Genomic DNA, 14761 nt, shown 5'->3' on the forward strand with positions numbered 1-14761 from the left:
TTGAGAAGAGCCAAATGGACAGCCTGCCTTTCTCCTCCTGCTGCACGACTTTAGGGCTCTAGACAACCACATCACCCCTCCTGTCCTCACACTCAGCACAGCAAAGTCCCTGCCCTGCTCCCCCGTCCCCAGCACACCCCCCCGTGTGTAACACCCCACCCTGAGTCCTTACGTGTGCAGGTGACATGCGCAGCATGGGTGCAGGGCCGGTCCTGGGGGATCCTTTGGGGCAGGACATGAGAAAGGATTCATTCCCCACACACTGCAGCTCTCTGTCCCAGATGGGACCGACCCTTCTCCAAAGTGAGCTGCCTCAGTGATGGGCAGGGCCACGCCACACTGCAGCTCCCTGCAGACCACGTCAGCAGCTTTGGGACCAAAGTCTGAGTCACACACAGTTTTCCACTGGTCCCTGTCGTGATCTCCACGCGTCCTGAGCAGGGGCTGTCCCCTCCAACCAGCCGGACAAATCCTGGAGCAATGAAAGATCCCTGCGAGTTCCCAGTACCCTCTGGCAGTTACATGCCCATGTCCCACCTCATCTTCAAGGCAGCTGCAGGCAGAGCCCCACGAGCACCCCGGCAGCTCCCAGTGGATGCTGATGGCAAAAAACACACCAAGGACCCCCTGCCATTCTTCAGACACCAGCACAGCACTTGTGGGCTTGCTTCTCTCCCAAACCCCAGCTGCAGGCACTGCTCAGATAAACTGCCGCTGCAAAGAGAGCTCGGGCTTCCTGGCACCAGGCCCAGGCACTGCAGCGTCTGGAGCACTTGGGGCCCAGGGAGACAGGCCCAGGCGCTGTTGGCTGCTGCAGCCTGCTCTGCCCACCTAGCTCAGGGCCAGGCTGAGGAACCCCTTGGAGCTGCCAGAAACACATCCCTCTCTCAGGGGATCTCAGGCTCTTGGGGTACTGCCGTAAGATAGGACATGTCACAGGATACAGGTATGGCACGGCTGTATCTGCAGTCAGTGTCTGTACCAGCATCCCGCTCTGGCGCCTGCCCAGGGAAGGAGGTCCTCAGCCAGGCCAGAGCGCACTGCCAGGCACACACCTCCCCGTCCCATGGCCGGGCAGAGGGCAGGAGCGTGGGCAGTGGAGCAGCCCTGGGCTGACATAAGCTCCCAGTGCAAGGACAGGCACCAAGGATAGTGCAAGTGCTGGCAAAGCCCCTGTGGCACAGGGCAGCCAGGGGCTGGCGTAGGCAGGAGAGGTCATTACTGCCTGCACAGAGCCGTGTCGCCATAGGCTGGTTCTCGCGGGGTGACCCTGGGAATGAGATGAGGTGCCACGTGCCACCCTGCTCTTCTGCCCAAGGCCAGCACTCCTCCCTCTGAACATCCCCTTTGCTTAGGCTGAGGGACTCGTGTCTGGCAGGGGGCACAACCCAAAAGTCCCTGCCCATCTCGTGCCCTTCCCTGGGGCTGTTGGTGGCTGCGTGAGCAGTTCTCAGTGCCTCTGGCATGGTGGGACCCGGCCCCCGGCAATGCTACACAGGTCCTGGCTGAGTGGGAGGAGAAAGATGGGAACCAAGAGACACCATGGGGCAGGGAGGGAGATTCATCTCCCAGCCCCAGGAACTGACCAAGGGTGGGCTGAGCCACCTCGGAGTGGGCTGTGGGCACCCGGGGAGGGCTCCCATTGCTCTTTCCCCAGGGACTGGCGACACCAGCAATGACAGTCCCAGCTCACCACTGTGACCCCCTCCACCAGGCCCTGCTCTGGCATCCATTCGTTTCTCCCTGAGGGCACAGCCAGGTCCCTTCCCCTGTCCCAGCCCCAAAGACAGGGAACGGGCTGACCCCTTACCTGAACATGTCACTCCAGCATCCTCACCGTGAAAACAGTTGTGTTGACCCCATCCTCTGTGTTTGCAGTCAGACAGGGCAGACTCAGTGCCACGACAGTCCAACATCATCCATCCAAATGGGGCCTGATCCTGCCCCAAAGTGTCCTTGGTCATGAGCTTTGAGGGCAGATCCACAGCTCAGCTGCTTACAAACCACTGCAGCAGCCTCCATGTCCCAGAAGTCACCACACACGGTGCCCCACTGGCCCTGGTGTTTCACCTCCACTCTCCCAGCACAGCGCCCGCCGCCATCCTCCAGCCTCACCTCTGCAGCCGCTTCAAAAACCAACATGGGATCAGTCAGGAGAGCGCTGAGCCCCAGGCCATTTCACAGGCACCGGGCTGGAAGCCCTCTCCCCTCTGTGCTGTCCCTGCGGCAGTGTGGGCATCCCTCCTCTCCCTCTGTGGGTGCAGATGCCCCAGTCCCCTCTCTCTTTAGGGTACAAACTACCCTCCTGGGGCCAGGGTCCCCTGGAGCCAGCGGGCAGTGAGCAGCACACAAACCCTCTGAGGCATCCCAGAGATTGGTTGCGCCCTGGGGATCGCTGAGTGCTGCTGTCACCAGCTGGGCCATCCCCAGCTCCAGGGGCACAGTGCTCAGGAACAAGGAGCCCCAAAAGCGTACCCCAGGATGGCGTGTCTATAAATGCAGCCAGGCACATGTTGCCATAAACACAGGAGCCTTGAAAACAGAAATACCCTCTCCCACCCAGAGAGGCACAGGGAAAGGCACCGGGTCAATGGACTTGAGCACCTTCTGACCCTCACCTCAGTGGCACCTGAAAAGAAACCGCATTCCCGGAGGAATCTCGATGACCCTGCTGGTGCCCGCTGGCTCCAGCCTGTGGGACAAGGGAACCGGCACTTACCCCTGCACAGCTGCACCCAGAAGAGTAGCCACAGCACAGGAGGCAGGAGTTCCTCCGTCCCCATCCTGAGCCTCCTGCCCTGCCTCCACGGCCCTGCTGCACCCCACTCCCAGTCGCAGCTCCCAGGGACTCACGGAGACAACAGCAATGGCAGGCCAATATAGCTCTGCAGATGCCAGCCCAGCTGCAGGAGGAACCAATCGAAGCAGCAGCACCTTTTTAGACATTATCGGGAGCTATCTCCCCTCCGACACAGCCCAGCCCTCCAATGAACTTCTCCAGCGCCATTCATGACCATATATGAAGGATGGCTCCGCTGCAGGTGTCACGTCACTGTGGTGGGGAGGTGTCACAGGACAGGGCTGCTTGTAGGGGGGGAAACGGCTTTTTCACCCCTCAAACCCTGCTGTGTGGACCAGGAGCACTGAGCATCTCCTACGCCGGGCACATCCAAGAGCCCAAGGCACGAGTGTCCAGCCATTCCCATGCCATGGGAACCATGGAGCAGGGACTGCACCGGGGTCTGTGTCAGGATGGAAAGGAAACACCCCTGCCCCTGCTACAGACCCTGCTGTGCTGGAAGCAGCTGCTGGGAAAAGTCCTTGGCCAGGACAAGAGCTCCATCCCAGGAGTGCTGGCTCGCCCGTCCCTCCCTGGGGAGCCCCACGGTGGGTACCTCGCAGGAGCCGAACCTGGGACATGTCCCTGCCCTGGCAGCAGACATGTAGCCCAGAGGCTCAGACGTGTCCCTGATGCTCAGCGTGTCACCGAGGGGCTGTTATTCCCCGCAGGCAGATCGGGAGCTGGAGCCTGCAGGTGCACAAACCACAGCCCACGTGGCCTCGCAGCGCTTGCCGCACTCCCCTTGCAGCGCCCGGGCAGGAAGCCTGTGGTTTCCTCCTGGCACCGTGCCCAGGCACATCCCTGCGGTGCCCCCGAGCCACCCCCACCCCAACTGCTCCAGCCAGGGCTGCAGGGGCTGCTCCTTCGGCCTTGCAGACACGGGGCCGGGCGGCTCCCATCCCTCGTGATGCCCCTCTGATGCACGTGGCTGCTCTACACCGAGCCACATGGCCATGGGGTGCCATCGGTGACGTGACCTCACACCCTCCTACTGCCACTGCTGTGTGCTCATGAGTTACATATTGTCACACACGTGTGTGCGGTGTATGGAGTTCTGCTGACGATGGTTCTTCCAAAAAGCCATATTTGGGCATGGTCTAAATATTATTTTGGTGACATCAGAAGCACCTACACAAGCTATGTGCCAGCTCCTGACCTATCAGCTGCTCAGGCAGCAGTGACGTCACAAGCTCACATACAGCCATGTCCATGCTCCTGGCCTATCTGCTACTCAGCCACAGGTGATGTCATAGCCTCTACGTCTGATATTGGCCTGCTCCTAGCCTATCGGCTATTCAGACACCAATGACCTCAAACCCACTGACACAAACTAGGGGCCTGCTGCTGCCCTATCAGCTACCCAGGCACCAGTGACCTCAAAACAACCTACACGTACCTGTTATGGTTTAACCCCAGCTGGCAGCTAAGCTCCACACAGTTGCTCGCTCACTCTTTCACTACATAGAAAGTTAATTCTATCCCAGCCAAAACCAGGACAATGCCAGATGCCTGCTCCTGTCCTATCAGCTACTCAGGCACCAGTGACCTCACAAGTACATCTACACCCATTCACCGTGTACTTGCTGTTGGGGTACTCAGCCTTCAGTGACCTCACATGCACCTATACAGGCCATGCACCTGGTCCTGGCCTATCAGCTATTCAGCCAAGAGTGACATCACAAGTACATACCCAAGCCATGTGTCTCCCTCTTGCCTATCAGCTACTCAGGCACCAGTGACCTGATCACCACATATCCCTCCACTTGCTATCTGCTCGCCTACAAGATGATACAAAGGCACAAGTGACCTCACAAGCTCTGACACAAGTCACGTGCATGTGCTTGGCCTATCAGCTACTCAGGTATCAGTAATCTCACAACCACTTACACAAGCCATGTGCCAGCTCCCAGCCTATGATCTACTCAGGCACCAGTGATCTCACAAGCACATACCAACCTATTTGCTATGTGCTCGTGTGGTGGGATGACCCCATGTGGCAGCCCCCACCCAGTCACTTGCTCACTCCCCGCCAGCAGGATGGGGGAGGAAACTGGAAGGACAAAAGTGAGGGAAAAAATCTCATGTCTTGAGATAAAGACAGTTTAATAAGTGGAGAAGTAATCACTCACAGCAGGAAATCAAAGCCCAGCCAGTCTCTGAGCAAAGGATACTTTGAAGAACACCCCCCACTCCCCCAGTTTTAGTGCTGACCATAACGTCATATGGTGTGGAATATCCCTTTGGTCAGTTGGGGTTGGCTGTCCCGGCTTTGTCCCCTCCCAGACCCTTGCCGCCCCCAGCCTCCTCACTGTTGGGGCACAGTGAGAAACAGAGAAGGCCTTGATGCTGTGCAAGTGCTGCTCAGCAATAGCTACAATGTCAGTGTGTTATCAGTGCTGTTTTGGCCACCAGGGCAAAGCTCGGCACCATAGGGGCTGCTGAGCAGAAAATTAACTCCATCCCAGCCAGACTCAGTACAATCTCCACCCCTTATTCCATACCATGTGCATCCTGCACAGGTCCTACAGTATTCAATGCATTTGCACCCACCACTCCCTCCTTCCCCATCCTTTGACATGACATACACACAGCATACTGGGTTTGGCTGGTGTGGCTCAGGTGGACCTCAACAAATCCCAGCACACACCTGACTTCTCCCCTCATTCACTCAGCCAGAGTTTTTCGAAACATTAAATCAGGTCATCAACCTAAGGACAAGGAAATCGATATAGCACCAGCCTGCACCCCACAGTAGTCTTACAGGTAGCTAGGAGATCCCCCACAACCATGGGGAAACGGAATTCCCCACCACCACCCTACCTCTCTGGCACCTCAAAATCCAGTTTGCAGTCCGTGGGCTCATTGGGTAGTTCCTCTGGTTCACACGGTCTTTTTTGGGATCCCCTTTGGGTCTTTTCTGTATTGTCCCCATGCACATATGCTTCTGAAGCTGGCGTTTTGTCCTGGTTTTCCATGTTCGCAGACAGCGTTGCCTGTGTCTTGCAGCACTGAGAAAAGCTCAGAGTCTGCCCCAGTACCCTGCATGGCCATCCTGCTGGGCTGGGCAGGAATGTGGGGGCTTTCCAGTCTGGCTCACAGGATTGGGCTCTTCTTTGTATGTTACAGGATTTGCACGAAGGGCCCGTTGGTGGTCTCCTAGGAGGGGGTCATAGCCCTTGGGCATGTTCCAGCTTGTCTATGTCCTCCCCACCCTTTGGGTCCCCTCTGCCCTCTTGAAGTTCCCCCTGCCCCAGACATGTCAGGGCATGTTCTGCAGCCTGGTAAAGTGGGGGACCTCGACCCAGCTTTTTCCTTTTCTGTCTGTTCACATTTAAACTCTAATTATTCATTCCATTAGCTCTTACTAAAGGTGGTTTTATCCGTTTTATACCTATGTTGTAATGGCTACAGGTATTTAATTTCACGGGCTCTGTAAATGTTTATACATATATAAATGTGTACACATATATACATGTATAGAGGTATATACATTTAAAATACTGTCTCTGATCATAAATAAATAAAAATATATATTTATACATATTTGTGCAGCCACATTTATATATATACACCTAAAAATGTATATATTTGCTATAAAAGTACATATTTTGACATCCGAGCACTTCCTTGCCCAAAGGAGGCAGGCAGCCAATCACAGGGCTGCATGAGAACACATGGGTATGACAGTGTCAAGAAATGGCTGCCAGCCAACCACAATGCAGTATGAAAACATGGGAGGAACGAGGCTGTCAGAAGTGGTGGCCTCCCAGTGTGTAATGACAGGGTGCTTCCTTTGCTGATGCGCTTCTGGTGCAGCGGGAGGGGAGGCTCCTCTTGCCAGCCAATGATAAGATTTCCTGAGAACACATGGGTTTGATGCTGTCAAGCAATGGCCATCAGCCAATCACAGAGCAGTATGATGTTTAAGAAGTTGGCAGCTCACTCCCATAAAATGGTGGCACTCGTGCATAAAATGGCAGCCCCCACACTTCAAATGGTGGCCAAAACAAAATGGCAGTCCCTGCGTATGCAGGGGAAGGGCCTTCTGGGTCAGATATATTTCCGTGTAAACCAGAAAGGGTGGCCGCTCCTTCCAGCCAATCACAACAAAGCACATGACCAGTAGAGGGGAGCGACTTCCAGGGCAAATGGCCCCTGAGGCAGCTGGGATGGGGCGGGAATTCTGCTGGCAACTGGTGGGCAGGGCATCGCTCATGTCTCACCTCCAGTACCAGTGGTGCCTGTGCTCCTGGCGTGTTCCAGGGCAGTGACCCGAATAAGCACAAGGAAGGCACGTGGTGAGGTAAAAATGCTTCTTTGAACCGCTGTCAGATAACGGGTCAATGTGGTGTCAGAGCTTCAGTGTCTGTGCCTGACATAAGAACTTTCCCCGCCTCCGTGTGCTTCAAGTCATAGAATCAGAGAATCATTTAGGTTGGAAAAGACCCTTAAGATCATCGAGTCCAACCATAAACCTAACACTGCCAAGTCCACCACTAAACCATATCCCTAAGTGCCCATCTACACATCTTTTAAATTCGTCCAGGGCTGGTGACTCAACCACTTCCCTGGGCAGCCTGGTCCCGTGCTTGACAACCCTTTTGGAGAAGAATTTTTTCCTAATATCCAATCTAAACCTCCCCTGGTGCAACTTGAGGCCATTTCCTCTTGTCCTATCGCTTGTTACTTGGGAAAAGAGACCAACACCCACCTTGCTACAACCTCCTTTCAGGTAGTTGTAGAGAGTGATAAGGTTTCCCCTCAGCCTCCTTTTCTCCAGGCTAAACACACCAGTTCCCTCAGCCGCTCCTCATAAGACTTGTGCTCTAGACCCTTCACCAGTTTCGTTGCCCTTCTTTGGACGCGCTCCAGCACCTCAAAGTCTGTCTTGTAGCGACGAGCCCAAAACTGAACACAGTATTCGAGGTGCAGCCTCACCAGTGCCAAGTACAGGGGGACAATCACTTCCCTAGTCCTGCTGGCCACACTATTTCTGACACAAGCCAGGGTGCTCTTGGCCTTCTTGGCCACCTGGGCACACTGCCGGCTCATCTTCAGCTGGCTGTCAACCAACACCCCCCAGGTCCTTTTCCGCCAGGCACCTTTCCAGCCACTCTTCCCCAAGCCTGTAGCATTGCATGGGGTTGTTGTGACCCAAGTGCAGGACCCAGCACTCAGCCTTGTTGAATCTCAGAGAAGTGGCCTCGGCCCATCGCTCCAGCCTGTCCAGATCCCTCTGTAGAGCCTTCCTACCCTCAAGCAGATCAACACTCCCACCCAACTTGGTGTCGTCTGCAAACTTTCTGTATTTTAATGAGCCCCATAGTGCCTTTAGGGCTCATTAAATGAACCTCAGATACTGAGAGGAGATTGAAGAAACCTCTCAAGAAGTCCAAGTCAGAAGCAAAACCCAAAGTTCCTTAAAGCATTAATGGGCTCCACTGAGGGCCATTACTGACAAAGCCTCCCCATGGACTCATTAGAGCAGATAATTGGAGGCTGTGATTACAGGTAGGCAAAGGCACTGTGCAGGTGGCTGTAATGCTGCGAAACCCCTTGGTTTGTTTTATGAAGCAGAAAGGCCAAGCCCTCACCCTCGGCCCCTGGGAAGGCAGGTTCTGTCCCTCACGCGTGGCTCAGGGCTCTTCCTGGGGGGAGTGGGATGTGAGGGTGAGCAATGCCAAGTGTAGGAAAACTGAGCAACATCTCCGGGCCTGCCCAGGCAGGGGTGAGGAAGGGACTAAGTCCAGAGCCTCAAAAGAAGTTTCTGCTGGTAGGCCTCGGTGGCAGAAGCAACTGCCATAGCCAAGGGGACAAAGACCTTGGTTCCTTTGGGCCTTTCAGCCTTGCCAGAGCCCTTGGCCATCTCTACTGCAGGCTGTGTTACACTGTTCATGCCTGCACCTCTTGCCCTGCAGGCTGTTGGCACCCATCTTTCTTTCCCACCTAGCTCTCAGCCTGGCAGTTCTATGCCCTCACTGATGTCTTTCTGCCCTCACTGGCTGTTCCTTGAAACACAAAGCCATGGGCTGATCCAAACTCCCTCTGGGTGACCTCTTGCACCACAACACTACCTTTTGATTGAGATTTTTTTTTCCTCATCTCCAACTTCCAAGCTGCACTTTGTGGAGGTTTTCTTCTCTGCCCCCTACCAAGAAAAGCTCCATCATCTCTGAAATCACCCTTCAAGCAGTTGAAGGCTACTACTCTAGTGCCCTGGTCCTCCACTTCAAAAGGCTACAGATGCCCAGGTTCCTCAGCTTCTCAACACAGGCCCCAAACCCCATTCTTGCAGATCGCCTCTGGACCCTCTCCAGTTCCTCCCCATTTCTCCAGAATGGGGAGCCCCACACCCAGACACACTAGTCCAGAGCTGGTTACACCAGCGCTGAGTCAAGGGGGATGGTGACTCCCTTGTCTGGGTGCCCACACTCACTCTGATGCAGCCCCATATGCAGTGGGCCTTATTACCTTTGAGCATGCACCACTGGCTCCTATGGCATCCCTCGTAATGCCCTGGCCCTTCTCCTTGGGACAGTCCTCAGCCAGTCAGGTCCCAGCCTGCCCTCATGTTTGGGTTATTCTGTCCCCCCCAAGAAGGACTGGCAGCTTCTCCTTGTAAAACTTTGTGAGGTTTCTATTTGCCGAATTCCAGAGCTTTTCAGGGTCCCCCAGGATTGAAGCTCCATTGGGCCAGCTGTTAATGTGTGCGTGCAGATGGCTCACCCTGACTTGTGGTGCCTCTGACAAGATAACAGCATGAGGAATTGCAGGCCATGACAGATAATAGAAGGCGGTACTAGTCTAATGGAATTGCTCACCTGAATTCTCAGGTTTTCAGGCAGAGCTCCACTGTCTGACCATAAGTATCCAGTGGTACCTCCAGAGGACCCAGTGTCCCTGAGGTACCTGCCTGGGACTGGCAGCTGTCACAGAGGACCTGCTGGAGACCAGAGCCCCTCGGAAGCTGCAGCTGGAGCCTGGGCAGAGGGTCCCAGGGCACCTACACGGGCACCACGCTCCCATGTAACTGCATCCCACCCCAATTTCATGATCGCTTGCCTTTGCAAACAAAGGCAGTACACAAAATCCCCCGAGATCAGTATAGGAAAACAAGACAAAACAAAGCAAGGAGGAGAACACCACCACCACCGTTTGAAGCTTAAAGTTGCAATAGGAGATTTCCCTCGCTCTGCATCTTTCATTCTGTTTCTTTGTTGCTTCATTTTTTTAAAGTGCTCTCAACATTTCCATCATACTGAAGCCTACAGCATTAAGAAAGATAATTTTTGTGTCTTGCACAGAGCCCAGGGCCCCCAAACACTCCCTGCCCTCGACTGTCCATGTCATCTCTAACCTTGGGCACAGAGTGAGTCTCGCTCAGAGGTGTTGACCACTCTTGCCTGATGGAGGAAAGCAGGGTAAAAAGCTTCAGTGAAATGCTGTCTTGTTGGATGGCCAAGTTTGCACTAATCTCATCAAATCCGTGTTATCTGTCTCTGTATGTGAGTATATGGGAATATCTGGATTAATGTATAGGTAAATGTATAGAAAAATGTATAGGTGTGTCCAGTTACTCGGCAAAATCCATTTCCTACCAGCACTCTCAAAGGGAGAATCTTTGTTCTGAGGAATTACGGTAGTCCTACTGTCTTTGTCACTCCGTCCCCTGCCCCACTGGCCACGGGGACCAGGGTTCCCTCAGCTGCCTTCCTTGGGCTGACAACACATTTAGCGAAGCCCTTCTGGGTGCCCTCCCCATGCATGGCCATTTCCAGCCACCGCTGAGCTTTGCCTTTCCCAGCTCCATCCAGCCCTGCACCCACAGGCCAGGTGTCTGCCTGCCTCCTGGGCAGCCTGTTCCCCCTCCAGCCTCCCTGCACTTCCTTCTGCTGTTTGACCTCCTAAGTCAGGGCGGTCCCTGTTCATCCACGCTGACCTCTTGCCAGGTCCTGCTTGACTCCCTGCGCATCAGACTGGCTTCTTCCTGGGCTTGGAGGACGATGTCCCTGAAGATCCAAGAGGGACTCACTGCCCCCTTTGGCCTCCAGGACACCCAAGCAGATCCTCAGCTAACTGAAATCAGCTCTCCTGCAGTCCTGCACTGTCATTCTGCTAGTTGTCCTGCTTCTCCACCAGCTCATGGTCATTGCAGCCATGGCTGCCCTCATCCTTCCCATCCCCAGCCAGATCTGCTCTGTCTGTCAGTAAGAGACCAGCCCTCGTCAGCTCATCCAGTGTCTGTGTCAAAACGCTGTCTTCCACACCCTGCGGGAATCTCCTGGGTTGCTTGTGCCCAGCCCTGCTGCCCTCCCAGCAGACTGTGGGGTGGTTCAACTTGCCATGCAATCGAGGACCTGTGACCACGAGGCTTCCTGCAAGGCAAGGCTCTGTGCACGCCAGCCTCCCCTTTGCATAGAGCTCACCTCTACCTCCTCACCCTCCGCCTGCCTTCCTGAGGAGCCCTTGCCATCCATGGCTGCCCTCCCGCCACTCCAGCTGTCCCACCAGGGCTCTGCGGTCCCAGCAGAAAGGACATTGCTGGGGAGGGGAGAGGAGAGGCTGGCAAAGTGGAAGTGCATGGGAGGTCGGCTGAGAGGTGACCTCTTTTGGGGGAAGAGAGAGATGCCCAGAGAGGCATCGTAGCTGGGAGGTTGATTTTGAGGTCACTTCTTTTGCAACCTGACTCAATTGCAGCAGGCAGGCAGGTACTGTGACATCATCAAGCATGTCACAAACCCCAACGTGACAGAGGTGAGAGCTCAGGGAGGGCAGAGGTGGGTGAAACCAACGTAGTTAGGCTGTTGCTTGGATTTCCCTTCATTACAGCAATGGGATTGGCCAGGAGCAGGCAGGCGTCACGAGGTCATCAAAAGCACCAGATAGGAAGGCTGCAGGGCTGTGTGAGCCCCTGGTCAGGCCCTGCCCTGGGGTGACACCAAATGGGAATGTATGAGACATGGCATGAGAAATTGCAGGATGTGACAGAGAACAGCGTGAGAAGGGACCAGAAGTACGGGCAGCTCCACGTCTCCCGGCTGGGTCCCACAAGTGGTTGAAGAGCAGAGAGATGAGAAGAGGCCAGACTGCACGGATAACTGGAGGGGAGCATCAGGGAGCTTCTGGATCATCAAGTCTTGCAAGGCCAGCAGTGCCAGGGGAACCCATCAGTGATGCCGGATTTAAGGCCCGGATGACCTAGGCAATGGTATCCCAAGTACCAAATGATGGTACCAATGGAACAAACCTGAGACCATTGGGGAAGAAGTAATTGGTGACAGTTGTTAATTGGGGAGGGGGCTGGGGCACAGAAAGGAGGGGATCCAGGTGGAGTGGGAGGAAGAAGCCTGTGGATGGGGAGAGGAGAGGGATGCAAGCGGCCAGCTGCAGTTGGGAAGGGGCCGCTCAGTGCTGATCTGTCCAAACCCTGTGCCTGATCACCATGGTGTGTCCTGCCTTCTTATTAAACTCTGCTCCTGGCTATTTGCTGTGTGAGTGTGCTCATTAGGGTGCGTGCACACGTAGTGTGTGTGTGTGTGTGTGAATGTACATACATGCTTTGCTGGCCAACTCCAAGTGGGGCTGGCTGGAAGAAGAGGACACCAAGATGTGGAGAGACCCGAGGCTGAAGTTGCCAAGTGGGTAACAGCTCCACGACTGGGTAGGACACCTGGGCAGACCCAAAACTCAGGCCCACACCGGAGGGGCCGTGGGTGTGTGTGCCTGTGGGTAAGTGCTGCAGAGGATGAACAGACCCCTCATGACCTTCACCCCAGACCAGCCTGAGAAGGGAACAAGATGGGGACAGATGTGTTGCCCACGGGTGTGTGTGTTCTGTTGTTGGTGTGGTGGCTGCAAAGGTGCTGTTCTCTGTTGGAGCTGGCCTGTGTGGGGTTGGGTATGTCCGTCTTTTTTTCCTCGCAGATACCGGTATTTAGCACTTTCCATTTGGGTGACTCCACCCTGGGTGATCTCTCACTTAGCGGGGCTTCAGTCACCCCTTACCGGAGGCACATGCTGTCCCTGTAGAACCCCAAGGCTCTCCAGGAAGCTCCAGATTACCTTCCTGGAGGATTTCTTCCGCACTGTCATATCTGAGAAAGCCCTGGGTATGTACCTCACTGACCATTCACCATCTCCACGGTCACCACACACCAATGGGTGAGTCCAAAATCCAACCCTTGGTCTCTAACAGCTACCAACGGGACCATGAGCTTTTCCCTTCCAAGTCCAAGGAGAAATAGGCCCTTCTGGGGTGAAATACCTTGGGCCTGTTGTTGACATCAGCTTTGGAAGAAGAGCCCAAACATCAGTCAGTGCACTGGGGTGATTCCATTTTATTTCAGAGATGCCATGAGAGTGGCAGCTCTCTTCCAGTGAAAGACACACTTTTCTACCAGATCCAGGTTAGACAGAGCAGGTTCATTCCTCAAAAGAAGTAAGATGGATTCAGACATTGCTGTAGGAAAATAATAAAAACTAATGACAATACAGATAATGATAACAAAAATGATAAAATGGCAAACAAAGGACGGGCCTGCAATGGGGCACCATGGGAGTCACTTCTGAAGAGTGATGGGAAATCTACCACTGTTGAGAGCCATCCCTGAAATAACTTTCCTGATGGACTCCTTGAGCTCCTGGTTCCTCATGCTGTAGATCAGGGGGTTCCCTGCAGGAGGCACCACCGAATACAAAACAGACACCACCAGGTCCAGGGATGGGGACAGATGGAGGGGGGCTTCAGGTAGGCAAACATGCCAGTGCTGATAAACAGGGAGACCACGGCCAGGTGAGGGAGGCATGTGGAAAAGGCTTTGTGCTGTCCCTGCTCAGAGGGGATCCTCAGCACAGCCCTGAAGATCTGCACATAGGACAGCACAATGAAAACAAAACACCACCAAAATACAAAAGCACTAAACACGACAAGCCCAACTTCCCTCAGGTACGCATGTGAGCAGGCGAGCTTGAGGATCTGGGGGACTTCACAGAAGAACTGGTTCACAGCATTGCCTTGGCAGAGTGGTAGTGAAAATGTACTGGCCGTGTGCAGCACAGCAGTGAGAAACCCACTGCCCCAGGCAGCTGCTGCCATGTGGACACAAGCTCTGCTGCCCAGGAGGGTCCCGTAGTGCAGGGGTTTGCAGATGGCAACGTAGCGGTCATAGGCCATGAGTGTGAGAAGAAAAAATTCTGCTGACATCAAAAACAAAAAGAAAAAAACCTGGGCAGAACATCCAGAGTAGGAAATGTCCCTGGTGTCCCAGAGGGAATTGGCCATGGATTTGGGGAGAGTGGTTGAGATGAAGCCAAGGTCAAGAATGGAGAGATTAAGGAGGAAGAAGTACATAGGGGTTCGAGGCGCTGGTCGCAGGCTACAGGTGGTGATGATGAGGCCATTGCCCAGGAGGGCAGCCAGGTAGATGCCCAGGAAGAGCCAGAAGTGCAAGAGCTGCAGCTCCCGCGTGTCTGCGAATGCCAGCAGGATGAAATTGATGATGGAGCTGCCGTTGGACATTTGCTGTTTCTTGGCATGGGGGCACTGTTTAAAAAAGGAAAGGAGAGGTTAAAATTAGGACAGACACCTCTGAGCAAAGCCACTCATTTTTCATAGAAATACCCCCCAGCTGAAATGCATTTCCTTTCTCTGGTTTGTGCTGGCTGAGTGTGGTGTGAGGAGCAGGACCTCTGGGCATGTGCTGCTGAGGAGTCAGCTTTGCTCTGCTGCAGTGGGTACATGGGAGCTGGTTTGTGACAGCTCCGACGTTCACAAGGGATGTCAGATGTAATCCACCTTTAATGGAAGAGTTCAATATCTGCACTCATGACTCTCAAGAGTGTGGGCTGCAGAAGAGAAGCTATTATTATCCTTATAATAATTTTGTTTTTATTTTCCACCATCACATCTGGTGAGTGTTC

The 14761-nt window shown here is 54.3% G+C and overlaps 1 pseudogene; it reads right to left on the minus strand.

Moving 5' to 3' along the window:
• Positions 1 to 13401: 13401 nt before the first annotated feature.
• LOC127028631 (olfactory receptor 14J1-like) lies at positions 13402 to 14360 on the minus strand (annotated as a pseudogene).
• Between the last annotated feature and the right edge of the window lie 401 nt (positions 14361 to 14761).

The sequence above is a fragment of the Gymnogyps californianus genome, unplaced genomic scaffold (genome assembly GCF_018139145.2).
Source record: "Gymnogyps californianus isolate 813 unplaced genomic scaffold, ASM1813914v2 HiC_scaffold_38, whole genome shotgun sequence".
NCBI classification, from domain to species: Eukaryota; Metazoa; Chordata; class Aves; order Accipitriformes; family Cathartidae; genus Gymnogyps; species Gymnogyps californianus.